The 27,234-nt window shown below is 46.0% G+C and overlaps 1 protein-coding gene across 14 annotated transcripts in view; it reads left to right on the plus strand.

The window, feature by feature from the left end:
• LOC105490635 (FERM domain containing 4A) overlaps window positions 1–27,234 on the plus strand; it is a 699,298-nt gene that overhangs the window by 479,261 nt on the left and 192,803 nt on the right. The window lies entirely within an intron of this gene.

The following is a 27,234-nucleotide window of genomic DNA, read 5'->3' on the forward strand; positions in this document are numbered from 1 at the left end:
TGTTACAAATTTCTAGAAAAGGAAATTCCACAATGCCATTAGCTATTCTTTCTGCCTGGAAGGAGTTAACTACAATGTAACCTAAATAGCTCTTGCTGTAACTAAAATTGATTTAGTCTTCCTTGCTCAGAGGGAATAGAAAAAGGTTTGGCTCTTTTTGTTTTTTTGTTTTGTTTTGTTTTGTTTTGTTTTGAGACAGAGTGTCGCTCTTGTTGCCCAGGCTGAAGTGCAGTGGGGCGATCTTGGCTCACGGCAACCTCCGCCTCCCGGGTTCAAGTGATTCTCCTGCGTCAGCCTCCCGAGTAGCTGGGATTACAGGCATATGTCACCATGCCCTGCTAATTTTTTGTATTTTTAGTTGAGACGGGGTTTCTCCATGCTGGTCAGGCTGGTCTTGAACTCCTGACCTCAGGTGATCTGCCCACCTCGACTTCCCAAAGTGCTGGGATTATAGACGTGAGCCACCGTGCCTGGCATAAAGATTTGTTCTTTTCTTTTCTTTTCTTTTCCAGTTGAGATTAAAGAGGAAAAATCTCTGTCCTCTTTCTAAGTGCTAAGCAACCCCCTTCTTACCCCATCCCATAGGTTGACATTGGCATCACTTGTGAGCATCTGGAGAAACTGAGATGCAGGAAATCAATCAATTAATTCCAACTAAGAACACATCAGTGTCAGCAAAGTTGGAGAAGTAATTGGAATCACACACCCTCGTCTTTTTCAACTTGTTCTTAAACAGACCATTGTTTGACCCAAAGCTCTAAAGAATGGTGTCTCCAACTCTGACTTAAAAAGTTTACCATTCCAGATCTGTTGTTCAATGCCAATTTTTATTACATTTGCTTGCTGTTTGTTCTTAGATGTCTATCTCCGGGTCCTAGGGCATTGTGTCTCACTTTCGATCACATTTAGTTGTGAAGGAGCTGCAATTTATCAGTGGGTTGAGAGGATGCCACCTGCTCATGGGGGAAGTGATGATACTTCAAAGGGGAAATTCACATGTAGACACTTTTGTCTCGTGTCACCTTGTACATGCTGCTTGGAATTGAAAGTGTTCAAACTGCGGACTTTGCGTTAATACTTTTAATAGGATTCAAATGATAAAGGCTTTATAAATGCAATATAGGAAACAGAAAATAGGAAAAAGGCTCATAAGCACATAACACTAATAATTCAAGTGCTGTTCTCATTTTGGTGGATTTCTTTCCAGCATTTTTCATATTTATATTTCTTGTATGATTACAGTCATGACTGTTATTACACATGACTGTAATCATACAAGAAATGTATATGTATAATTCTGCATATCTTATTTTTCCACTTACCATTGTCTTTCACTAACATTTTCTAAGTGACTGTAAATTGTCATTTTCAGGAACAGCTGCATAAATTCTAGAAATTGATATACAATTATTATCTAATCATGTCCCCATTTGAGTATATTTAAGGGATTAAAAAAATAATTTTCCCACTGTTACAAATAAATGCTGTGATTAACGTATCCCTATATACAGGGTTCTCCTGCATTTTAGATTATGGCCGTTTTAGGCTCGATTCCATGGCCTAAAGTCATTAAAAGTCAAATTTGTGGTTTGAATTTGGAAGAGTGAGGCAATAAAGGGAAACCATCAAATTGAGTGAGATCTCATTAATTAGCAGAATCATTAACTGAGAAACATTCGAAGCTTCAAATTGCCAAGAGTCAATGTAAAGAGTTTATAGGCGAGTGGTCTGTTGTATTTTGCATGCTTTTCCTGAATTGAAGCTTGGAGGTTTAGAAAGAAGCCACCTTCTGGGATAGGAAATGAGATCTCAAATGGCAGTTCAAAAACTATCTCTTGGCCAGCCTGCTTTGAGAAAGAAATAGATTTAATTACTGATGTGCGCAGTTTGGAACAGTTACCCTCAACCCTATAAAATCAAGAAAATGTTGAATTAGACAAACGAGAGAAGTTCATGTTTTTCCCACCGCTTTATAGAACAGACTTCCCGTGTTATTCTCTCTTCCTGGAACATGCTCCTTCCCACACCCCCACATCCTGGACCTGGCTGGTGTCTCTTAGGTCTTTATTTCACAACTTGGAAGATACCCCCCACCAATGCTTTCCCTGACCCCCTCCGACTAGTCTGTCCTGAGTTCCTTTCTTATGAGATGGCCACGCCTCGCTATCATTGGTTGTGTACTTGTTACCACTTCCTGGAGCCCCCGACAGTTTGAGGGCTAGGTCTGTGTCTGCATCATGGTGTATCCCCAGTACCTAGCCCAGGGTCAGGCACGTAACGTCACTACGTAAAGACTTGTTGAATGAAAGAATGGATAAACCCTAAGATGCCTTGGCACTACTTCCCCCAAAGACTTCTTGCCAGAGTACCAGTTGCTTCACAGGGAATGTAGCTTCATGCACACACACACACACACACACACACACACACCTGTCTATCTGTAGATACACATACTATCTGTACATTGAGAGATATACACACTACCTATACATAGATACACACACTATTTGGCTAGGTATTGATAGTATGTGTATCTATGTATAGATAGATAGATAGATAGATAGATAGATAGATAGATAGATAGATAGTGTTCATGTGTGTTAAGCTAAATACATATATATATTTATATTTATATATATGGAAAGATTATAATTTAATTGCAGAATGGGCTTTAGCAAAACTTGGAGAAACAACATTAAAACTAGTGAATGAAAGGCAGCTTGAATCTATCACTCTTTTTTTCTCCTCTGCAAAATTCTGTTGCCCGGGATTCTATCTGTTGGGCGGTATCCTCTCTAAAGGGAATCTGGATTCTGTAGCTCTTTTGGACCCAGCTCTAAGTTTTTAATAAAATGTTTGACCTAAACTCTTTCATATTGTACATTCAGAGAGTGGTAGCCTTCAGGTTCATTTATACTTTAGTCATCAAAATATATTAAACACTGAGACCAATATTGTTAAGAATAATTTCAGAATATTTGTAGTAAGCCTTAGACAAAGTAATGCCTTTCCTGATCTTTTGACCTGGAGCTGTAGGGGGAGGGGATGGGTGGAAAAGGCACTTACATTGACCTGACAAGGTTTGTAACATGGCGAGTCAGGTTTAGAGCAAGTGTTTCTCTCCCCCAGATAAGTAAAAGGGTTTGCATGAGGGTGACTGACTGAAAGGTATTAATAAGATGGAGCGGATGGGGGAGGTTAGTTTTTAGCCACTGTTAGGATAGGAGGCTCATCAAAGGCTACACCTCAGATCTTCAGCAGCAGGGGAGCTTCTGTGGCATCAATGTTCGTCAAGAAAGCTGATGGCATCCAAACCGACTCCCCAGTTGCCTCTTGCCAGGAGGATGCAGTAGCAGACAACCACACAGATAATTTCAGGCAGCACTGTACACTCGGCCACTCCAAGCGTCATATTTCCCTCCTCTGGGTTGCAGAGAAAAAAATGACTGTCATCCTAATGTTTCATGCTTATTCCATATAGCATTTTGAAATTACCAAGTGAAATCTGTGCTTCCAAATCCTCTGTTGCTCTGAGAATATCACACGTTACTCACAGTAGGGGAGGGCAGTCAAGAGTGACGTACTAGGAATTAATATTCGAGAGGCTCATCCCTAAATGCACAGGCAATTTCCTGACACCCACATCTTTACCAGGTAGCTCCTTAAGTCCTGAAATTCCACTTAAAAGCAGCTAGAAGATGACGTGAGCATTTAGGCAGAGAGCATACCTGCAGCCTTGGCTATGGATACATGCAGGTTGCATAGACAGATTGCCCTCCAGTTCAGCCCGCAGAGAGCATCTTCTGCTCTGTCTTCCAAAATTGTTTCCACCAGTTGGAAATGTACTTTTAAAAAAGCCTTCATCAGGCCAGATGCGGTGACGCACACCTGTAATCCCAGCACTTTCAGAGGCCAACGAGAGTGGATCACTTGAGGTCAGGAGTTCGAGATCAGCCTGGCCAACATGGTGAAACCCCGCCTCTACTAAAAATACAAAAAAAATTTAGCTCGGTATGGTGGTGCACACCTGTAATCCCAGCTCCTCAGGAAGATGAGGTAGGAGAATCACTTGAACCTGGGAGGCGGAGGTTGCAGTGAGCCAAGATCACACCACTGCACGCCAGCCTGGACAACAGAGCAAGACTTTGTCTCAAAAAGAAAAAAAGCCTTCATCAAAATGAGAGGAGACATCCTCATCTCAGTCTTGGAGCTGCCTCTTCTGGAGGATGCTATAACCAGATATGGGGGGCAGAGCATGTTTTGTGGTCAGCTGAACTCCCCAAGTCTCGTTGTCATATCCTTGCTACTCGACAATTATTTTCTTCATTTATTTTCTGACCCGAATGTATATTTGGGGGAGCATTTTGACAGCAGAGAAAGGGACGTGTGCTTTAGCCATAGTGAGAATGATTTAAGTAAGAATTTCCGAACAGTGAGAGTTGCTAGATGGGGTACAGGAAGCCGTTAGTAGGAAAAATTCTGGACTCTTTCTCTTGACCTTCATAAAAACAGAGTGGATTTTCACTAGAATGGAATGGCTGAGGTGTGGCCCTTCCTTATTTGGTTCACTTGAGGCTTGTGAGACTGTAGATATCCTGTCTCACAGGGAGCCAGCCCAACGCCAGAAAAACTGACCTGACCTTCTACTGCTAGGCAGGCTTCGTTTCAGTGCTTCTCCCCATCACTTTAGATGAGTGGTTGGCTGAATTTCTTCCCCACCCCCACTCATTTTTTTTTTTTTTTCTGAGACAGAGTCTTGCTCTATCACCCAGTCTGGAGTGCAGTGTTGCAGTCTTGGCTCACTGCAACCTCTGCTTCCTGGGTTCAAATGATTCTCCTGTCTCAGCCTCCCGAGTAGCTGGGACTACAGGCCTGCACCACCACGCCCGGCTAATTTTGTATTTTTAGTAGAGACAGGGTTTCGCCATGTTGACCAGGCTGGTCTCGAATTGCTGACCTCAGGTGACCTACCCACTGCAGCCTCCTGCAAAGTGCTGAGATAACAGGCATGAGCGAACCGCACCTGGCCCCCACTTTTTTTTGAGGCAGGGTCTCACTCCATCAACCAGGCTGTGGTGCAGTGGCACGATTACAGCTCACTGCAACCTCAACCTTCTGGGATCAAGTGATCCTCCCAACTCGGCCTCTCCAGTAGCTGGGGCTGACAGATGTGCATTACCACGCCCTGCTAATTTTTTAAATTTTTTAGAGAGACAGGGCCTCCCTATGCGGCCCAGGCTGGTCTCGAACTCCAGAGCCCAAGTGATCCTCCTGCCATAGTCCTTCTCAAAGTGTTAAGATGGCAGGCGTGAGCCACAGCCACCACGCCCGGCCCTTCTTCCCTTTGATGATAGAGCTTTACACATAGGAGTCCTCTCCATCCCCTCAATTCTGCCACAATGAACCTCGCGCCTTGCTTTCTCTAGGGGATCTGCCCCATGGTGTGCGTCTCCTTTCCAAGTTCCAAGCTGCCCTAGGATTTCCACATCTCTCCCCTCTGACCCAGTCCCTTAGTGGCCATTGGCAAGACATTTACTACTGTCCCCTGTGTGCAAACAGAGGCACAAAGTGTCCCTATGATTCTGAGAAGTGGAGCAAACTGTGACTAGTTCGTGTTTTCTTTTTTTTTTTTTTTTTTTTTTTGAGACGGAGTCTCGCTCTGTCATCCAGGCTGGAGTGCGGTGGCCGGATCTCAGCTCACTGCAAGCTCCGCCTCCCGGGTTCACGCCATTCTCCTGCCTCAGCCTCCCGAGTAGCTGGGACTATAGGCGCCCGCCACCTCGCCCGGCTAGTTTTTTGTATTTTTTAGTAGAGACGGGGTTTCACCGTGTTAGCCAGGATGGTCTCAATCTCCTGACCTCGTGATCCGCCCGTCTCGGCCTCCCAAAGTGCTGGGATTACAGGCGTGAGCCACCGCGCCCGGCCAAGTCCGTGTTTTCTAAGGGAATTAAAGATAGCAGTTAGATTATTGCTGTGTATTGGGCTCAGAATCCTGAAAAAGCAACCAAGACAGAAGCACTTGGAAAGATCTAAGCTGCACCTTGTGGTACAGTAGCCTCCAGCCACATGTGACCATTGAGCAAAATGTGGCCAGTGCAAATTGAGATGTGTGCGAGCATAAATCACACGCCAGCTATGGGCAAGTATAAATCACATGCCGGCTTGTGAAGACTTCCTATGAAACTTAAGTAAAATGTCTTGTAAATGATTTTTGCCTTGGTGAGTCCATGTTAAAATAATATTTTGGATATATTAAGATAAAATAAATATATAATAAAATAAATTTCACCTTTTAACCTTTTAAATATGGCTAAAAAATTAAAATCTTGGCCAGGTGTGGTGGCTCACGCCTGTAATCCCAGCACTTTGGGAGGCCGAGGAGGGCAGATCATGAGGTCAGGAGATCAAGACCATCCTGGCCAACATGGTGAAATTTTTTTGTACCAAAATACAAAAAATTAGCCGGGCGTGGTGGTGTGTGGCTGTAGTCCCAGCTACTCAGGAGGTTGAGGCAGGAGAATCGTTTGAATCCAGGAGGTGGAAGTTGCAGTGAGTCGGGATCATGCTACTGGACTCCAGCCTGGCACCAGAGCAAGACTCCATCTTAAAAAAAAAAAAAATTAATATCTTATATTGGGCTCACTTTTGTGGCTCATGTTCCTTTTTCGCACCAGGGACTGGTTTCATGAAAGACAATTTTTCCACAGACGGGGTGTAGGGGTGGTTTCAGAATGATTCAAATATATTACATTTATTGTGTACTTTATTTCCATGATTACCACATTATGACATATCATGAGATAATTCTACAGCTCACCACAATGTCAAATCAGTGGGAGCCCTGAGCTTGTTTTCCTGCAACTACATGATTCCACCTGTGAGTGACTGGAGACAGTGACAGAGCATCAGGCATTAGAATCTTTTTTTTTTTTTTTTTTTTTTGTAAATATTTGAGACAAAGTCTTGCTTTGTCACCAGTCTGCAGTGCAGTGGTGCAATCTCAGCTCACTGCAACCTTTGCCTCCTGGTTTCAAGTGATTCTCCTGCCTCAGCCTCCTGAGTGGCTGGGATTACAGGCACGTGCCACCACACGCCTGACTAATTTTTTGTATTTTTAGTAGAGACAGGGTTTCACCATGTTGGCCAGGATGGTCTTGATCTCCTGACCTCATGATCCACCCGCCTTGGCCTCCCAAAGTGCTGGGATTACAGGCGTGAGCCAGCGCACCTGGCCTAGATTCTTATAAGGAGTGTGCAACCTAGACCCCTCACATGCATAGTTCACAGTAGAGTTTGCACTCCTGCGAGAATCTAAAGCTGCTGCTAATCTGACAGGAGGCGGGGCTCAGGCAGTAATGCAAGCAATGGGGAGAGGTTATAAATACAGCTGAAACTTCTCTCACAGTTCATCTCCTGCTGTGTGGCCCATTCCTGACAGGCCATAGACTGGTGTCAGTCCATGGCCCAGGGATTGGGGATTCCTGCTATAGAAGATAGAAAACAATTTAAGCTAGAGAAAATATTATGAAGGCAATAGAATTGTTTGGGGTTACATGGATATAATACTGGATGTTTGGCACAATAACGACTATGTTTTACAATTCTTTTTCTTTTCCTTTTCTTTTTGTTTTGTTTTGTTTTGTTTTGTTTTGAGACAGAGCCTCGCTCTGTCACCCAGGCTGGAGTGCAGTGACGTGATCTCGGCTCACTGCAGCCTCCGGGTTCAAGTGATTCTCCCACCTCAGCCTCCAGAGTTGCTGGGATTACAGGCACCTGCCATCATGCCTGGCTAATTTTTGTGTTTTTGTAGAGATGAGGTTTCAGTGTGTTGGCCAGGCTTCTCTTAAACTTCTGATCTCAGGTGATCCACCCGCCTTGGCCTCCCAAAGTGCTGGGATTACAGGCGTGAGCCACTACACCTGGCCTACAATTCTTTATAGAATTTATATGGAGCATATCTTATTTAATCCTCGCAGTAACTGTGTAAAGTAGGTGCCAAGCAAACAGAAATTCAGAAAGATTAAATAACTTGCTCAAGGTCACATAGCCAGTTAAGTATATGTAGCTTGAGTGTAGATCCTCTGATAGTATAGCCCATTCTCTTTTCACTGCACCGTAACCACTATATGTAATAAAAACCCGAGACATGATCTATTAGTAGTTCACCTGGAACATGGCTGCTCCGCCAGCCCCTGACACCAGAGCCATAAATGATGGCAACTAAAGACTTCGAACCTTATCTCAGGTCTGCAACTGAAGATGGGCTTACCCAGGTCATTTCATTCCTTGGAACTCAGTACCTAACCTATCTGGCAAAGCCTGAAACATGTGACACATTGTCATGAAGGACTTCCATGTCATGCATAAGCCTCGGGCTAGCGGGTGTGAAAGAAACTTCCACAGCAGTGGATGAAATAATGGTTGCCTTCCTGTCACTTTCCTCTGTCTGACAGCAATGCGGGTAATATCCCGTCTCAAAGGTCAAGTACATTAATATGGGCTGTCAGTAAAATAACATTGAGGGCAAGTAAATAGCCTGGCTATTATGGGCTAGAAAAAAAAACATGTATGATTTTTTAAAAATCTAGAACTGTAATAGTGCTACCTAAAATAGATGAATAAACTTGGGTTCTCTCTTTTTTTTGAGATGGAGTCTCGTTCTGTCACTGAGGCTGGGGTGCAGTGGTGTGATCTCGGCTTACTTGACTTATTGTAACCTCTGCCTCCTGGATTCAAGCGATTCTTTTGCCTCAGCCTCCTGGGTTCAAGCAATTCTCCTGCCTCAGCCTCCTGAGTAGCTGGGATTACAGGTGCCTGCCACCACACCCAGTTTATTTTTTTTATTTTTAGTAGAGGCAGGATTTTACCATGTTGGCCAGGCTGGTCTCGATCTCCTGACTTCAGGTGATCCACCCACCTTGGCCTCCCAAAGTGCTAGGATTACAGGCATGAGCCACCGCGACAGGCCTAAACTTGGATTCTCTATGCACAGGTGCACACCCATGTTTATATTCACCCTCATAAACCAGCCTTAGCGACTTCTGTGGTTAATGATATTCTTCTGCAAAAATGCAAGAGATGGCCAGGTGCTGTGGCTCATGCCTGTAATCCCAACACTTTGGGAGGCTGAGGCGGGTGGGTCACCTGAGGTCGGGAGTTCGAGACCAGCCTGACCAACTGTGAAAGCCCATGTCTACTAAAAATACAAAATTAGCCAGGCATGGTGGTGCATGCCTGTAATCCCAGCTACTCAGGAGGCTGAGGCAGGAGAATCACTTGAACCTGGGTGATGGAGGTTGCAGTGAGCCGAGATTGCACCGTTGCACTCTAGGCTGGGCAACAAGAGCGAAACACCATCTCAAAAAAAGAAAAAATGCAAGAGATTGTTTTCTACCAAGTAAAGCAGGAATCCCCCCCAAAGTGCATGTTGCCAAGCAGAGAATACACAGTTGATTCCATATCTTCCCAACGGAGCAGTGTGGGCAGGTGGGCTCATGTGGTCTGCCTGCTGGGCCATCTACTAAGGCGTGCTCCAGGTCTGCCATCTGCTCCTGTCTGGTCTGAATCCACCAGGAGTTACTGTCACAGCCAAGGGCTGGGAAGGCATATGCAGAAGCTGGGAGCAGATGGAGGGACTCGGTGTTATGAACCTTCTGTCCGGGACCTCCCAGGCCACCAGGCCACCTCCTGAAACAAGAGCCAAAGGGGTTCAGGCAGCCCCACTTTGGGCTGACCTCACACCTCACTGTGATCCCATCATCATTTATTAGGCTCCTCTCTGCAAAGCTGGGCACTTCACCAAATGAGCAAAACAGATGTCTTCCCAGGCCCCGGGGGTGGCTGATAATATTTAACATTTGAAAAGCACATGGTGAAGAAAGACGTGTTAAGATGTAGAGCCCAGACAGATAACGCAATGGTAAATCTATCTGTAATCAAAAACGCATTGGGTGATGTAGAGGAATAAGAAATAGTCCATAAAATAGACTCTTGGGAAGCACAAGCAGGTAAGTTGTTTCCCCCTTGGTGAGGAGGGAGGAGACACAACCCATCTTCCTTCTTCAGCCAAGGCCTTTGTGGGAAAGTTGGTGAGCTCTCTTTTTGCCCTGGTTAGAACAAAGGGGAATTCCAGTCTCACTGAGAGGCTATGAGAGAAGGCTGAGCATCAGGATACAGCAGATTGATGCGATCATCTAGGGAACCCCCGACCCCATATATACACACACACACACACACACACACGTGCTTGTTGAGGAGAGGAGAAGAGACCATCCCCATCTCCCCAGCTTAATGGGTCCATGCTGCCGGTTGCCTGGCAACACCCCTTCTTTGCACCGCTGCCCCCCTCCCCCTTCTTCCTGGACCACCTCCATGTCTGTGCCCCCTTGTCCCTTTGATGCCAATTTTAACCTGTCGTAAAATGTATTCATTGGAACCATTTGAAATTGCCAATATTTGGCAGACTTTGTCCTACTAAGAGGACAGCTTCATGTGGCTCAAAGCAAATGTGAAGAGAGAGAGAAAAAAAGGGAGGGAAGACTTAGCCCTCCAGAACATTGCAGGGGGTTGTTCGTTTTACTACTGAGTTATGTTGTTCTGTAATATCTTTACAAAATCCTTTCCACATCTTCCCTATGGTAGCCCCAGAGGAGACTGTGCAGATGGGAGTCTCAGGATAGGACATTAAACTACATGCTCCTAGTTTCTATCTCTCTGCCAAGGGGGGATAAGAAGGGATTGGGGAGATTAAAACAAACTCAACTCACAATGCAGTTCAGCAAAATGCAAACAATTGTATTTACAGGGGAAAGGCACACACGTGTGCACACACCTCTATGTAGAGTATAAGGATGGGGTAACAGGGACCTGAGGGGTAACAAATCTGTGGCTATCACATCGCTTAATTCAAGTACTTGCTTGTTTGGTAAATATTTATTATTTGTCTACCACCGTGCTACACAGATCTAAGCATCCCTTTATTTGGGTTAGGAGTTCCTGTCTAGAGGTGGCGAATGATTATTTTGGTTGCAGAACTTTTTACAAGTCCAGGAGTGGCTGCTTCTTCCGTTTCCTAAAACGGGCTGAGTGTTATTCCTCAGCTCTGCTGTGCCTTGGACGGCTTCCCTTCTCTACACATCCCACCCACTGGACCCTGTCCTTTCTTGTAAGGGGATCCAGGAGGACACGAGGAGGCAGATTTACTCATCTGGCAGCCTCTGCTGCAAACTTGTCCCATCCAGTGGAAGGGAGGAAGGGAGGGAGGAAGGGAGAGAGGGAGGGAGCCCCTCCCCTGAGAGAGAAGCGCAGCCTGGCCAGGTATCCCTGGTGGTGGAGGGAGGAAGCCACTGGTCTGGGAAAGTCTCAGCTGCTCTGTATTTTTCTCTGAGTCTTCTACCCCAGCGGGCCTTCCCTATAGCCCTTGAATGTCTGTTTCTGGCTTCCTGGCTTGCCCAGCACAGAGCTGAGAGTTCAGCTGTCAAAGCCATATGGAAGATTTCCATATCTTGCCAGACAGAGCCCCTGTCCCGCCCCTGAGGCTGCCCGCTAGGTGACTGAACACCTTGGTGGTGGCCCCAGCACTTCATGGCAACTGAAGCCCGTCATTCCCACTCCTCCTCCAGCACGGGTCATCTTGTTCTTGCACCTGCTTGGAAAGCAAGCCCACAATTCTCTAAATCGGCCCGGCTGTAGGAGCCAGGCAGTTTTCTTCTGTGCCCCTCAATGACATCCTTAAGTCTTGCCTGTTTTTTCCCTGGTAAGGGAACAACTTTCCTTCTCCTCTCACATACTTACCCCAGTGTAGACATTTGCCACCCTGGACTCAGCATCCTCTGTGTGCCCTTTGTCACCAGAGCAGCTCCTCACCGCCCTGCCTAGTTCCATGTTCCTGGCCATCCCCATTTGTCCTATATGACACAACCAGATTATCCATCCTTCCAGGCTCCTTCGTGACTTACCCCTGCTCACGAGCCATCAACAGCCCATCCTATTGAATTGCTCTGCTTGACTCTCGAGTTCTTGCATGATATGACTGCGAGCTGTTTACGAGAGACAGTGTATCAGAGAGGTGAGGAGTACAGTTGTGCCCAAACCACCTACTCTCTGGGCAGTCGCCACAGTCTGCCCAGCAGAGCTGGGGCCTTGAACTGTACAATTGCAGGGAGTTGCGTCCGTAGTAATGGACAGAAGCCACCGTGTGACCCTACTACATAGTCTTGTAGACCAACGATTCTCAAACTTCTTTTTGCTGCAACATTCTTTGTCCAATATAAGCACATGGAGAGGGTCTGAACCCCATCACCTTGCCCCCCAAGCTCACTGACAGGGAGGCTCTGGAAGGGTCCCAGCAGACTCCTATGGATTTGCAAATCTCTGCTTTAGGTAGAAACCAGATGAAAGAAAAGGTAAGCATCCTTTATACTAATAAGCAAACAGCATTCCTGAAAAGTTAGTTGGTGCAAAAATAATTGCATTAAAAGTAATGGCAAAAACCACAATTACTTTGGCACCAACCTAATAGATTGAGCCTGAATTTTATACACCATATTTCAAACGCTTTGGGAAATTATATAGCTTAGTGATTAATCATCACATTAGCTAATTGAACACCTGTTTCTGTACCAGGCTCTGTTCTAAGCGTTTAATATGTGCCGAGTCATCTTTTCAGCCCTACAACTCTATGAGGTAGGTAACTGTTATTATTCCCATTTTTCAGATGAGGAAATTGGGGCACAGAGAAGTTAAGTAACTTATTCAGAGTTGCACAGCAAATGGGAGAGAGCTGATTCAAAACCAGGCCACCTGGCTGCGGAGGACCAGCAGGTTCCAGCACACTGAGAGCACAGGCTCTAGGGCCAGTTGGGCTCACTTCAAAACCTGACTCTGATGCCTGGCAGCTTCGTGACCTTGGCCATTTGCACAACCTCCTTAACCTTCAGCTTCTTCATCTGTAAATGGAGGACACTGGCTGCCTCTGGTCTTCCTGTTCTAATTTTCTCTGTAAATTGAAACTAGTACCTGCCTTATAGACTTGTGATTAGGGTTAAATTCACTAGAACATCTGAAGTGCCCCCAAGACTGTCTGGCACAGCACAGGCATCTCTTAGGCTAGGATCACAGGCCTCGGCCAGACCGCTTAGTAGCTATGGTAACCCAGGCAAGTCACTGGCCTTTGCTACCTTGTGTGTAAAATGGGAACGTTAACTACCTTGGCTTTTGAGGAAAGCATTTAGGAGAGTATTAAGTGCTCCATAATTTATGATGCTATTATCCCTAATAATTTGGTCTTCCATACGGTTTAGTGCAAGGCTTCATGGAGTATTCATAGAGTTCAGTATCAGTTCACTTGACAAGTGATTGGTTGACAGTCCATCAGAAAATGTCTTAACTGCCCGACCTTCCAGATTTCCAACACGTCATCCCCCGATCTTTTCATGAACACTGGTGATTACTGCTCATCGCTCCAACGCCATATATAACTCACATGTCAAGGTCATAGGATGACAAGCAGAATATATATGCACATGTATTCATACTGAGTTCAGATTACCATCTAAATGAGTGGACTAGGTTTTGTGCTCCAATGATGTCAAATCAGTCATTGTTCTTGAGGATAAAATAGAAAACATGATTTCAATGATTGCGTCCCAGTATCATATAAATGATCCCATCCTTAATGCTTCACATGAAAATGATACTGAAGCACAATTACATCCAAATGGATCATATTGGCTTTGATCTGTGGGAAGGTATGTACTGAAGGCATACTCTATCCCTTATCAACAAGACAGTGATTGGTCTTTCCAGTCCATTGCTCACAAACGAAATTGCCACAAGTTCATGTATTAACTGTTGCTTCCCAATAGGGGCTGTATCCTTCCTAGAGATTGCAGTGTGTGATTTTGTAGTGCACGGTGGGACACATGTTTAGGGGCATTCAAGCATATTCTCGTCAACTATGCAAGGCTCAGAAGAGCACGCAACTAGCAGGGCCTGCTGGAATCCCAGTGATCTTTGACCATTCCCTGGAGAACCACTTTCTCCAGGAAATGCCTAAGTGCCACTTCAAACTGATCAAGAATTTCTTTCTTTTAGGGAAAAGGATTTTAAAATATCACATGCAGTCCTTTTAGGGTAGCAATAGATCAGTAAATACAATGATTCTTAAATTTTAAGTTGTTGATAGATATTAAGATATGTTACCACAATAAAGTGAGCCGGATGTTGGTATTATCAAAATTCTTTATCAGCCTTCCTTTACTTTGGCCCTTCTTCTTCTTAAAATAGTGTCAATCTTTTATAAATAACAAGAAATATCAATAGACCAACATATACGTATTTCTTACAAAGGTGTTTTAAAACTGTAGTAATTCTCCAAAAGGATAATGACCTCAGTACTCCATTTCATTTAACTACAGATGAGTAACAGAGTTAGAGAAGTGTGGGTAAATCACTGACTTTGACTCGCCTTTTGGAGATTAATAACATATAAACTAATGACTGCTGTGATGTCTAAAGCCTTCAATGTTAAGTTTAGTGGGTCTGTCAACCACACACACTCACATATTCACCCACACACACGCACACACACTCACATACATATACTCATGTACACACATACACATGTGCAAACATGCACACACTTGCGTACACACTCACACATTCATATAACACACACACACACACACACGCTCCTACATTAAATACATAAATCTTACAAAGATTTCTAAACCCTTAGCCCTTAGTCAACTACAGTATTCTCACCAAATTACATTCATGAGCAAGAAAAAAATGATAACCTTTCCACACAGTTTCACTTTAATTGATGGAATTAAATGCAGTTAATTTGAAGTAAGTTCTAGAGGCTCCTTGACTTGTGTCCTCTCTGCAGGGAGTGGTTACACGGGTCTTGGGATGCCCCAGCAGCCCAGGCACCACCTCCTTGCACGATAATGTTCAAAAGCAGTAAAGGGGCTGGACGCAGTGGCTCATGCCTGTAATCCCAGCACTTTGGGAGGTTGAGACAGGTGGATCACCTGAGGTCATGAGTTCGAGACCATCCTGGCCAACATGGTGAAATCCTGTCTCAACTAAAAATACAAACATTGGCCAGGCATGGTGGTGGTTGCCTCTAATTCCAGCCATTCGGGAATCTGAAGCAGGAGAGTTGCTTGAACCTGGGAGGCGGAGGTTGCAGTGAGCCAAGATCATGCCACTGAACTCCAGCCTGGGTGGCAGAGCGAGACTCCATCTCCAAAACAAAAGCAGAAAAGGGAGTTTCTCCCCATCATGACTCTTTTTATCATAGAGGAAATTGCTCCCCAGATGCCCCTCCCCGCTCCTCGATTCCGGACTCCACCCCAGACTACAGCTGGTCCATATTATTCCCATGTCTGAAGCAGTCACTCACACTCACACAGGGAGCAGAATCAAGGTGACTGATTGAAATCAGTGGTTCTCAAAGTGTGGTCCTAGACAAACAGCCTCAGCATCACTTGGGTTGTGGAAATGCAAGTTCCCAGTCGGCACCCCCAATACACAGAGTCGGAGTCTGGGAGTGGGTCCCCGCGATGGAGTCAGAATCCGATGCAGCGCAGGCTGTCTGGAGCCTGCATACTTGGTACTGCACGGTGGGTTAAGGCTGTAGCAATTGAACAGAGAGGAGAATGCAGATTGTACACCTTTCTGGAGCTTACCTCGGAGGCTCCCAGGTAGAGGCAGCGTGATGCAGCGGTTCCCAGACTTTTTGATTTCAGGGACCAGAAAATGTACAGATAAAAGGCAGGTGGGGTTGCCATCATTTTTTGTATTTGCCAAGTCAGTATATGAAAAAATATAATCATCTACTTTAGCCTTCGTTTACATAAGAAAAACCACACCAAAAAGGATATGAAATCAGGATAAAGGGCTGTCTTTTATTTTTATTTTTATTTTCATTTTCAGAGACAGGGTTTCGCTCCGTCACCCAGGCTAGAGTGCAGTGGCACAATCACAGCTCCCTGCAGCCTTGAATAAGGACAGTCTTTTAAATAAGACACATTTAGCTTTATTGAAAGTTTATGTAACATTTATCCTATTTTTCTCATTTCGCCACCAACCAACGGAAAATGTGCCAGCTCTTAAAAGTCACCAATGCGGGAAAAGCTCACACTTTGGGCAAAGTCAGATATGGTTTGAATTGTGTCTGTCTCTTCTCTTGTAGATGGTCTGTAGCCTTGGGAAATGTCTTTACCTTTATGAACCTCAGCTTTCTTGTTACTAAAATGGGAATTATAATAACTACCTTGCAGGATTTTGGTGAGATTTAGAGATAAGGAAACCAAGCACCTGATCTCTGGAAGATGGGTGTCCAATCAGTGGTGGCTGGGACCATCAGAAGACTGGCTCAATGTCATTGACTGGGCTCATGAACGAATGAATGGCTAGCAGAGACAAAAGTTCATGATCTGTTTCCTCATTTATTTGAGACGAAAGGGACAGCTGGACTATTTTTAAGTAAACACATGTGTATGGACTAGATGACACCCAGAAGACAGGAAGGAGAGCGTAGAAATGGATCACAAGGTTACCAAATTGTTCTTGGGATAATTGTTTGGATTCCTAAAGTTCAACCAAGCTTGGGGGTTTGTTGACCCCAAACACCTCTGCCTTGAAGTGTTTGGAATCATTCAAAAATGACTCCAGCTGCATAATAGCCTCTCTGGGACTGACAAAGCCCTTTTGTGAGAGGAACAAGGTATTGCAGTGTTACGTGCTGAGTGGGTGGGCAAGAGGAAGGATAGTTGTAATATTGCAATGCAATTCTGACCCTAACCACCTGGAGTTAATGCAGACTTCACAGGTTTAAGACCACAGTCCCCAACAAGGTAGCTCTCACTGTATATGCCAGCTACGAGGTTGGGGGTCCCCAGACTACCTTTACTTTGACCAACCAGCTGCAAATGTGAGGGTTCCTGTGACCTCCTCCAGCTCAATAATTTATTAGAATGACTCACCAGAACTCAGGAAAGTGCCATACTCATGATAAAGGTTTTATTTTAAAGGAGGCTAGCCAGGACCCACCAAATGAGGAGACATATTGGATAAGGCCTGGGAGGGTCCCACATGCAGAGCATCTGTGCTGTCTCTTCATGGAGTTACAGTCCAACACTCTCCTGGCACATTGATTCTTTTCACCAATGAAAAGACTCCACTGAACCTCAGGATCCTGAGTTTTTATTGGGGTTTCATTATGTAGGCTTGATTGACTGAATCCTTGGCCATGTGATTGGACCCAATCTTCAGTCTCCTTCTCCTCCCTAGAGGTTAAGAGGTCAAGTTGGTCACACATGGCTCAAAGCCCAGTGTACAATCACATGTTTGGTCTTTCTGCTGATCAGTCCCCATTCCAAGTCATTCTCATTAGCGTAAACTCAGGGGTGATCCAAAGGGCTCGTGAATAACACAGATAATCCTTTTACTCAGGAAATTCCAAGGATTTCCTGTCTCCCTCTCCGAAATCAGGGACAAAAGCCAATCAAATTATTTATTTTACAATAGTAGCTAATGATGCAGGCATCCAGAGTCTTAAACCTTGGCCTGAGATTGTTGAAACAAGATGAAAGTCAATGTATGAAGTCTCTACTGCTCCCAAGCATGAACTGTAACATTAGACCACTTTTTAATTTCATCTCTTTACTTACTTATTTAGATGGGGGTCTCACTCTGTCACCCAGGCTAGAATGCAATGGCATGATCACAGCTCACTGCAGGCTCAACCTCCTGGGCTCCAGCCATCCTCCCACCTCAGCCTCCCTAGTAGCTTGGACTGCAGACATGCACCACCATGCCTGGCTAACTTTTTGTTTTCTGTAGAGACGAGGTCTCACTGTGTTGCTCAGGCTCGTCTTGAACTCTTGGCTCAAGTGATCCTCCCACCCTGGCCTCCCAAAGTGCTGGGATTATAGGCATGAGCCACTGCACCTGGCCCTAGACCACCTTTTTTTTTGAGACAGAGTCTGACTCTTTTTGCCCAGGCTGGATTGCAGTGGTGTAATCTGAGCTCACTGCAACCTCCGCCTCCTGGGTTCAAGTGATTCCCATGCCTCAGCCTCCCTAGTAGCTGGGATTACAGGCATGTGCCACCACACCAGCTAATTTTCATATTTTTAGTAGAGATGGGTTTTACCATGTTGGTCAGGCTGGTTTTGAACTCCTGACTTCAAGTGATCCACCCACCTCAGCCTCCCAAAGTGCTGGGATTGCAGACGTGAGCCACCACACATGGTCCTTAGACTACTTTTTAACTATCATCATTTTTTTTTTTTTTAAGACAGAGTCTGGCTCTGTCTCCCAGGCTGGAGTGCTGTGGCGCCATCTCGGCTCACTGCAAGCTCTGCCTCCCAGGTTCACGCCATTCTCCTGCCTCAGCCTCCCGAGTAGCTGGGACTACAGGCACCCGCCACCATGCCTGGCTAATTTTTTGTATTTTTGGTAGAGACGGGGTTTCACTGTGTTAGCCAGGATGGTCTCGATCTCCTGACCTCGTGATCCACCCTCCTCAGCCTCCCAAAGTGCTGGGATTACAGGCGTGAGCCACTGCGCCAGGCCAACTATCACCATATTAGGCAGCTCCTGCTGCCAGAACAAAATCTCATAGCCTGGGTGGCTTAAACACCAACATTTATTCCTCACAGTTCTTGAGGCTAGAAGTCCAGGATCAGAGTCTCAGCAGGTTTGGTGTCTCCTGAGACCTCTCTCCTTGGCTTGCAGACATCCGCCTTCTCCCTGTGTCCTCACTTGACCTTTCCTCTGTGCTGAAGTATCCCTGGTTCTCTTCCTCTTCCCAGAAGGACCCAGTCCTATAAGGACCCAGCCCCACCCGTATGACCTCAGGTAACCTGAATATCCTCCCAAAGGCCCTGTCTCCAAATGCAGCACATTCTGAGGTGTGCTGGGGGTTAGGCCTTTAGGAATGAATTTTAGGAAGGCACCTAGTTCAGTCCCTAACAGTGACCTTGAACAAATGACCTCTTTAAGCAATTGTGAGGTATTAAGGCAGCAATGTGTGCAAAGCCACCCACCACAGAGCATCCTGAGACAGCCATGGGCCTCACTGCATCATTTTTGTAGGGACACCCTGTGCTGCCTGGGATGAGCCTCTGCTTTCTGCACCTGGCAAGTCCGTGCTTCACAGGAATGGTCTGCTCTGCTCTTTCTCTGAAGACAGCAGGCTCAGCGTTTCTCCAGGGGAAGTCAGGCCTCCGGCTGGGGCAGCACATGCCAGCTCAGACCTGAGTCATCACTCTGATGTTACGAGTCCACTCCTCCCAATCTCAAGTGCTGTGGGACATGGCTAGTGGCTCAAGGCCCCCTTCCTTTCCTGAACCAGGAGCCTGTCTGCCGTGAGCTATGATGTGGGCCTGGTTTGCTGAGCCTGGAGCCAGCGTCTTTCACATGACCATGTGGCAATCTGGAAAAGGCCATGTGTCTTAAGCTGTCAGTGTTGTACAAGCTTAAAGGAGAAAGAAAACAGGAGGACGCCAATGGTACCCAAAGCCAACTTAACTGGAGTCTCAGTGAGAACCTTAGGACTTTACAACTACATCTACAGATGCCCTCTGCATTAGTCTGGTGCACATTTTATGGCAGGAATCCCATTGGCAGAGATGACCACAGAGGAGGGTCACTCAGAAAGCATTTACTCAAAAACTATAATTTCCTTAGTCTCCTGTTCAGGTGGATGATTAAATAAATGGTGATTTTCCCAAAATGCCTTTAGACATGGTGAGTCTGGCTGGATGCGGTGGCTCACACCTGTAATTCTAGAACTTTGGGAGGCCAAGATGGGAGGATTGCTGAAGGCCAAGAATTCAAGAGCAGCCTGGGCAGCACAGCAAGACCCCATCTCTAAAAAAATGAACAAATAAAAATTTTAATTAGCTAGGTGTGGTGGCGTACACCTGTAGTCCCAGCTGCTAAGAAGACTGAGGCGGGAGGATCACTTGAGCTCAAGAGTTCAAGGCTGTAGTAAACCAAGATCCACCACTGTACTCCAGCCTGAATGACGGAGCAAGACCCTATCTCTAAAAAAAAAAAAGGAAATGATTTTTCCAGCCAAGGCCTAAAGTTACATTAATCATTGCATTTATCTTAATCATAATTGGATGGTTTTTGTTCAATGTCCTGGTTAAGGTCAGTATTTTAGACTGTATAATAAAGAAAACAGGCAACGTCCACATCTCCCAGTCTAAGGGCCATGTTGTAAGGTATGTAGCAAACAAAACAGAGGCAGGCACGGTGGCTCACGCCTGTAATCTCAGTATGTTGGGAGGTTGGGGCGGGCATATCACGTGAGGTTAGAAGTCTGAGGCTAGCCTGGCCAACGTGGTGAAACCCCATCTCTACTGCAAATACAAAAATTAGCTGGTTGTGGTGGCACATGCCTGTAATCCCAGCTACTTGGGAGGCTGTGGCACCAGAATTGCTTGAACCCATGAGGCAGAGGTTGCAGCAAGGCAAGATCGTGCCTCTGCATTCCAGCCTGGGCAACAGAGCGAGACTCAGTCTCAAAAAAAAAAAAAAAGGGAAAGAAAACAGAACAGAGAGGAAGCAATGCAGCTGAGAAGCAGAGCAGCAAGAGATGAGTTTACAAAAGGAGATCGGAAATGGCGCCTTGTGGCTGGGCGTGGTAGTTCATGCCTGTAATCCCAACACTTTGGGAGGGCGAGGCAGGAGGAACATTTGAGCCCATGAGTTTGAGACCAGCCTGGGCAACACAGGGAGATCCCTGTTTCAAAAAAAAAAAAATTAGCTCTACATGGTGGTGCATGTATGTAGTCTCAGCTACTGGGAAGCCTGAGGCAGGATTGCTTGAGCCCAGAAGGTAGAGGCTTCCGTGAGCTACAATCACGCCACTGCACTCCAGCCTGGGCAACAGAGGAAGATCCTATCTCTAAATAACTTTAAATAAATAGATAGCCCATTGTAATTCAGCAATCTTTCCTGTGATGTGCTAAATAGGGAGATGATTAGAAAAGAAAAGGTGTGCCCTGTTTTTCATGGAAAGGCAGGTTCTAGAGGAGCTAAGTCTGCTTTCTTCCTCCATCCCCTTAAGAGGTCTTCACAGGGCAGGTCACCATAGACGCCACCAGGTTCCTGATTGCTGTCATGTCGTCAGAACAAGAAGCAGGAAGAAGAGAGTGAGGAAATGAAGGGAAGATAGAACATATCCAACCTAACAGTTCCCAACACACCCAGACGTGTGCGTTAAGGGTGCAACTTGCAGAAGAGGAGTGGGATTGGGATTGGATGGAGGAAAGCTGGGCATCTTCTTGTCGAATGCAAGGTTGCACTGTCAGTCAACATACCTGTGAACATATTGGTGCCTACAAAGAGATGAGATGGACCTTGAGTAATGACATTGCCTGAGTGGATAAGAAATTAGAAGCTGCCTCATCTGGCCGACTGTTAGAAAAAGTACAGTGGCTGCAAATGTGACCCTGTGATCTTTTGTAACTGCTGTAGGCTCCCCCACTGCCAGCTTTCTGATCTGCGGAAAGCTCTAAACAGTTTCATTAAACAAGGTCAGGAATCTTGGCTGGAATTCTTGGCTTCTCAGGGCTTGTCATGGGAGAGGCCAGCACTCGAGGCCCAATCAGGACTCCACAATCCAAGTGCCAGGACCCCTGAGCCTTGCTGGGCTCAGCCCAATATGCTTTGGGAGAAGTTTCTTTCCAGCTCACTGACCATATTAAGGGAGGGAGAAAGGCAGCAGTTAGGGCAGTTTAAACTGGTATTTGTGATTTTGGGTGGTTCTCTCAAAGAGCAACCCCCTTGAGGAAAGCATTTCTGGAGCCAATATTTCCAAAAATGTGCTGGAGAGGGGTCTGTGTCAAGTAAGTTTGGGAAATGCCTCGCGATGCATTCCCATGTGAGATGTGGGCACATTTGCTTAAGAACCACTGAGGAACCCTGGAGTGAAGACCCCTGGTTAGTCCGTCTTTCCAGGCCCCGCTTGCCATGAAAAACCCTCCCTCCTAGACCATAAACTTATTTTGGGGTTTGTGACTTCTTCAGTTTTGGTGGAACCAGGGCCCGATGCAACTAACGCTCTGGGAAGTGCTATAACGGACTCTGCCAAGACCATGTGAGGCCTTTTCTACCTCTACTAGGGGTAACGGGTGGCTCCAAACAAGCCACTTTACGTTTCCGTTTCACTGTTTCCTCCCCCGTGCCCCCCCAAAAATTGTCAATTTCTATACCACCTCTTTTTCCTTCCCAGGAAAGCTACCAAGATCAAGGAAATGACAGAAAAATGCTTTGGGCTATGATGTGACCAAAATGTCAGACAAGTGCTGTAAGAGTTTCTTCCAAGACAGACTGATGCCCATTCCCTAAAGAATAACCAAAATCTTGGCCCAGTACATTGGCTCACACCTGTAATCCCAGCACTTTGGGAGGCCAAGGCAGGTGGATCACCTGAGGTCAGGAGTTCAAGACCAGCCTGGCCAACATGGCAAAACCCTGTCTTTACTACAAATACAGAAATTAGCCGGGTGTGGTGGCTCACATATGTAGTCCCAGCTACTCAGGAGGCTGACGCAGGAGAATCCCTTGAACCCGGGAGGTGGAGGCTGCAGTGAGCTGAGATCGTGCCACTGCACTCCCGCCTGGGCAACAGAGTGAGACTCCATCTCAAAAACAAAAACGAAAACAAAATCTTGAATTCTCTACTGAGCTGTGTAGTGCCAGGCTCATAGTAGGCACTCTCTAAATACATAGTGAATTAATGAATAAAAATAATAATACGATGGTCCCCAACCTTTTTGGCACCAGGGACCGGTTTCATGGAAGACAATTTTTCCAGACCAGTGGAAGGGGGAGAGGGGATGTTTTGGGGATGATTCAAGCACATTGCATTTCTTGTGCACTTTATTTCTATTATTACATTGTAGTATCTGATGAAATAATTCTACAACTCACCGTAATGTCATATCAATGGGAGCCCTGAGCTTATTTTCTTGCAACTAGACTGTCCCATCTGGGGGTGATGGGAGACAGTGACAGATCACCAGGCATTAGACGCCTGAGGGAGCACACAACCCTAGATCCCTCGCGTGCACAGTTCACAATAGGGTTCACGCTCCTATGACTATCTAATGCCACCACTGATCTGATGGGAGGTGGAACTCAGGCGATAATAAGAGATGGGGAGCAGCTGTAAATACAGATTAAGCTTCACTCACTCTCCTGCCACTCACCTCCTGCCGTGGGACCCGGTTCCTGTACTGGTCTGTGGCCCTGGGGGTTGCTGATTCCAGTAATAATACGTAAGGACTATAGAACTATATGTAAAAGTATATAACCACATGTAAAATGATGACTGTTTACATGCCGGGCGTACTACCATTACCCTTGTAGGTTTTCACTAATTCTTGAGGACAACTGTAGGATAAACTGTTGTTATCTCCCTGCTACTGTTGAGGAAACTGAGGCACAAAGAGTTAAGTAGGTTGCTGAGGTTCACACAGCTCCACGAGTGAAGTAACTGGGCTCAAAGCCAAGTTCGGCAGCTATCAAAGCCCTCCTCTTAACCATTACACTTGCCGCTGTGCTGAATGAATGCATTCTGAAAAGGATAAGAAAGCATATTTATTTCTATGCATCCTAATGACCTCCATCTCCGGCCGCCCCCTGGCAGCCTGACTCTTGGGTCTTAGATAGATGATATCATCTTGACATGTTTTCTGTGCACGCTGCTATCACGGGAAATTATCTGATTGTCTGGAAGTCCATTTGCTAAAGTGGGACAAAGGGAAAAACTGGGCAGAGAAGAATTTCGGAGGTAAGAATGAGGTCTTGTGTAGTCAAGAGGGGAAGTGTTAACCCTGTCAGCTTAACAAGCCATTTGCCTCTGTCTCTCGCTCATTTAAATCACCTGCTGTTAATAGCCTTCCTGGAAGCGTGTCCCATGGTAACACAGGCTGATCTCAGTTCCCTGTTCACCCCCTGTGGGCCCCCATGCCTTGTTCTCCGGGTGTGCTTTGTATTGCTGACGATGACCAGAAATTTCAGACACATCAGTTTCGTCTTCCCTCTGCCCCGAGGGGTGAAGTCAGTTCTTCAAAAAGTTTTCTTTCTAATGTCAGGCTTTCAAATTCTGGTATCCTTTGACTATTCAGAGATTAATCCTTAGAGGAACTGGAAGAAGCCTCCGGGGGCAGGGGCTTGATGCCTCCCCATTTTTCTTCCTCCCAGAGAAGATCACAAAGGACTGTGCTCGTGTCTGCAGGCCGGGTTATATTTTAGGGAAGATGGGACTAATTTGTGTCCGGAGACTGGTTTCTTAGGAGAACTGATTAAGCTGCCTGGATGCTTGTTTTTTTTGTTGTTGTTGTTTTGTTTTGTTTTGTTTTGCTTTGTTTTGTTTTGTTGTTTTCTGAGACGGAGTCTCACTCTGTCGCCCAGGCTAGAGTACAATGGTGTAATCTCAGCTCACTGCAACCTCCACCTCTCAAGTTCAAGCGATTCTCCTGCCTCAGCCTCCTGAGTGGCTGGGATTACAGGCACACACCACTGTAACCAGCTATTTTTTATATTTTTAGTAGAGACAGGGTTTTGCCATGTTGGCCAGGCTGGTTTTGAATACCTGACCTCAGATGATCCACCCGCCTAGGCATCCCAAAGTCCTGGCCTACTTGGTATTGTTCAAATCAGCTTATACATTCCCAGGGAGGAGGACTTTTCCTTCTGCACCCACTTTGGATTTATCTTTTAAGCACCCAGAGCCTGCCTCTGGGTCAGACTACCTGGCTTTGAGGCCTAGCTCCACCATGTCATAGCCAGGTGACCTTTAATGTGGGAATGATCATAACAAGAACATATGCCTCATAGGGTTGTTGAGATGGTTAACTGCAGTCCTGTATCGATTAGTGGGCTCTTGTAAAGACTTGTGAGATGCTAGGCATCGTTCTAAGGGCTTTCTCTGTTAGAAGGTCTTTGATCCTCACAACACTCCAATGAGACAGGTACTGGTATTGTATTGACAGGTTCATTTAACCTGCCTGAAGCCACACAGCCAGTAAGGAGCTCCCAAATCTGGGCTCTTAACCACCGGGCACAGGGCAGGTGCCCCATGAATGTCAGGAGTTGTGTGGCCACTCTGTGAGCTCCTGAAGGTTGGTGATATGGTTTGGCTGTGTTCCCACTCAAGTCCCACCTTGAATTGTAATAATCCCCACGTGTCAAAGACAGGGCTAGGTGGAGATAATTGAATCATGGGGGGCGGTTTCCCCCATACTGTTCTTATAGTAGTAAGTAAATCTCATGAGATCTGATGGTTTTTAGAAATGGGAGTTCCCCTGCACAACCTCTCTCTTGCCTGCCGCCATGTAAGACGTCCCTTGCCCTTCCACCATGATTGTGAGGCCTCCCCAGCCATATGGAACTGTGAATTCATTAAACCTCTTTATAAATTAGTCAGTCTCAGGTATGTCTTTATGGCCGTGTGAGAACAGTCTAGTACAGTCAGGGACCGTGGCTTCCTATGGCAGATCCATGCACCCGTCACCCTACCCAGCACATAGTGGGTGCTCGATAAATACTATTCTGAATCCAGGGAGACATATGTGTGAAGGCAGACTGTACATGGAAAGGCATCAGAATTCTAATTACCTCACAAATACGCATTTCCCCCACAACACAGTGATTCTTTCTTTCCAGATGCTCAGTCCTAGTTGCACTCATTAGAATCAACAGATTCCCACTTTGGGAGGCTGAGGCGGGAGGATTGCTTAAGGCCAGGAGTTCAAGACCAACCTGGGCAACATAGCAAGACCCTGTCTCTACAAAAATTTTAAAAATTAGCCAGGTGTGGTGGCTTGCACCTCTAGTCCCAGCCACTTGGGAGACTGAAGTGGGAGGATCACTCCCACCTACCCCTTGGCCTGCAGACCAGTCCCTAGGGGTGTGCTTGGAGACCTAGGCCATTCCCAGCTTCCTGGCAGGAGCCCAGGAGTTCAAGGTTGCTGTGAGCTATAATTGTCACACTGTACTCCAGCCTGAGTGACAGAGTGAGACCCTTTCTCTAAATAAAGATAAAGAAAAAAGAATCCACAGATTCCTTGACCCACCCAAGACCAATCAAGTCAGAATCCCAAGGGTGCCCCAGTCATCTCTGGCTTTTTAAACTGCCCTGCTGATTCTAATGTGCTCCCAGGGCTGAAATCACTAATTTAGAAGATCCAGGTGACATTTCTACACAGACCTCCTGCTTCCTGTTCTGAAACCTCTCACTCTGGACAAAGCATGAGGGTCTGTTTGGAGGAAGGAATCCTAAAGAGTACAGTGGATGATCCTTGATGCAGGTATTGCTGTGGACAGGCAGGGAGGACACTTCAATCAAGCAGCTAGAAAGGACAGCTTGGGATGCAGCTTGGAAGAGCTGCCGAGAGGGAGCAGCCGAAAGCAGGCAGTAAAAGCCGTGTCTGAGTTCACCCCCAGGGAGCTGGGCCAGCAACTCGGTGTAATTCATTGATTCTACCTGTGTACTTGATCATCAGAACCCACCTCACTCATATGCATTAGCATGGAAGTCCAGGCCAGGGTTTTCATTTTGCTTTTGTTCTGTTTGATTTTTCCCTCCACTCTGACAGAGGAAGTGAAAGTCTTGAAGATTACCTGCCAACAGGAGATTGCTGTTGTTTGGCTACAAAAACCCTGAGCTCTTGGCCTGGATGAATTTTGATAGAGGCAGGAGTCCACCCAGCACAGTCTCCGTCCCGGAGTAGCTCAGCCTCTCCCCCAGTGAATGCCTGGGTGTTCCCAGACAGTGGCAGCTGGGAGATCTCCTACCCAGAAAGGAAGCAGGATAAGGATGTAATGAGGATGTTGTTAAGAGGTTGGCATGGGGAAGGGAAATGCACAGTGGACGTGTGGAAGGAATTAACGAGCAGTAAGTAATAACTATGTGTCAAGAGCTGAGTTACATGCCCCATACACCATCTTCTTTAACTCTGTGGTGTGCAGAAAGTTGGAGATATTATGTCCACTTTACAGAAAAGAAGCTGAAGCTCTGGGAAGTGAAGCTACTGGGTCCTGACCCCCCAACAGTTCAGGAAACCTGAATGCCAATCCAAGTCTGTGACTTCAAAGCCTTCTTGTTTCCTAGCAGCAATCTTAGGTTCTCATTTTATGTGTTTTAGAGACAGGATCTTGCTCTGTCACCTAGGCTGGAGTGCAGTGGTGCAGTTATAG

Source organism: Macaca nemestrina, chromosome 9, assembly GCF_043159975.1.
Source record: "Macaca nemestrina isolate mMacNem1 chromosome 9, mMacNem.hap1, whole genome shotgun sequence".
In the NCBI taxonomy this organism is placed as follows: domain Eukaryota; kingdom Metazoa; phylum Chordata; class Mammalia; order Primates; family Cercopithecidae; genus Macaca; species Macaca nemestrina.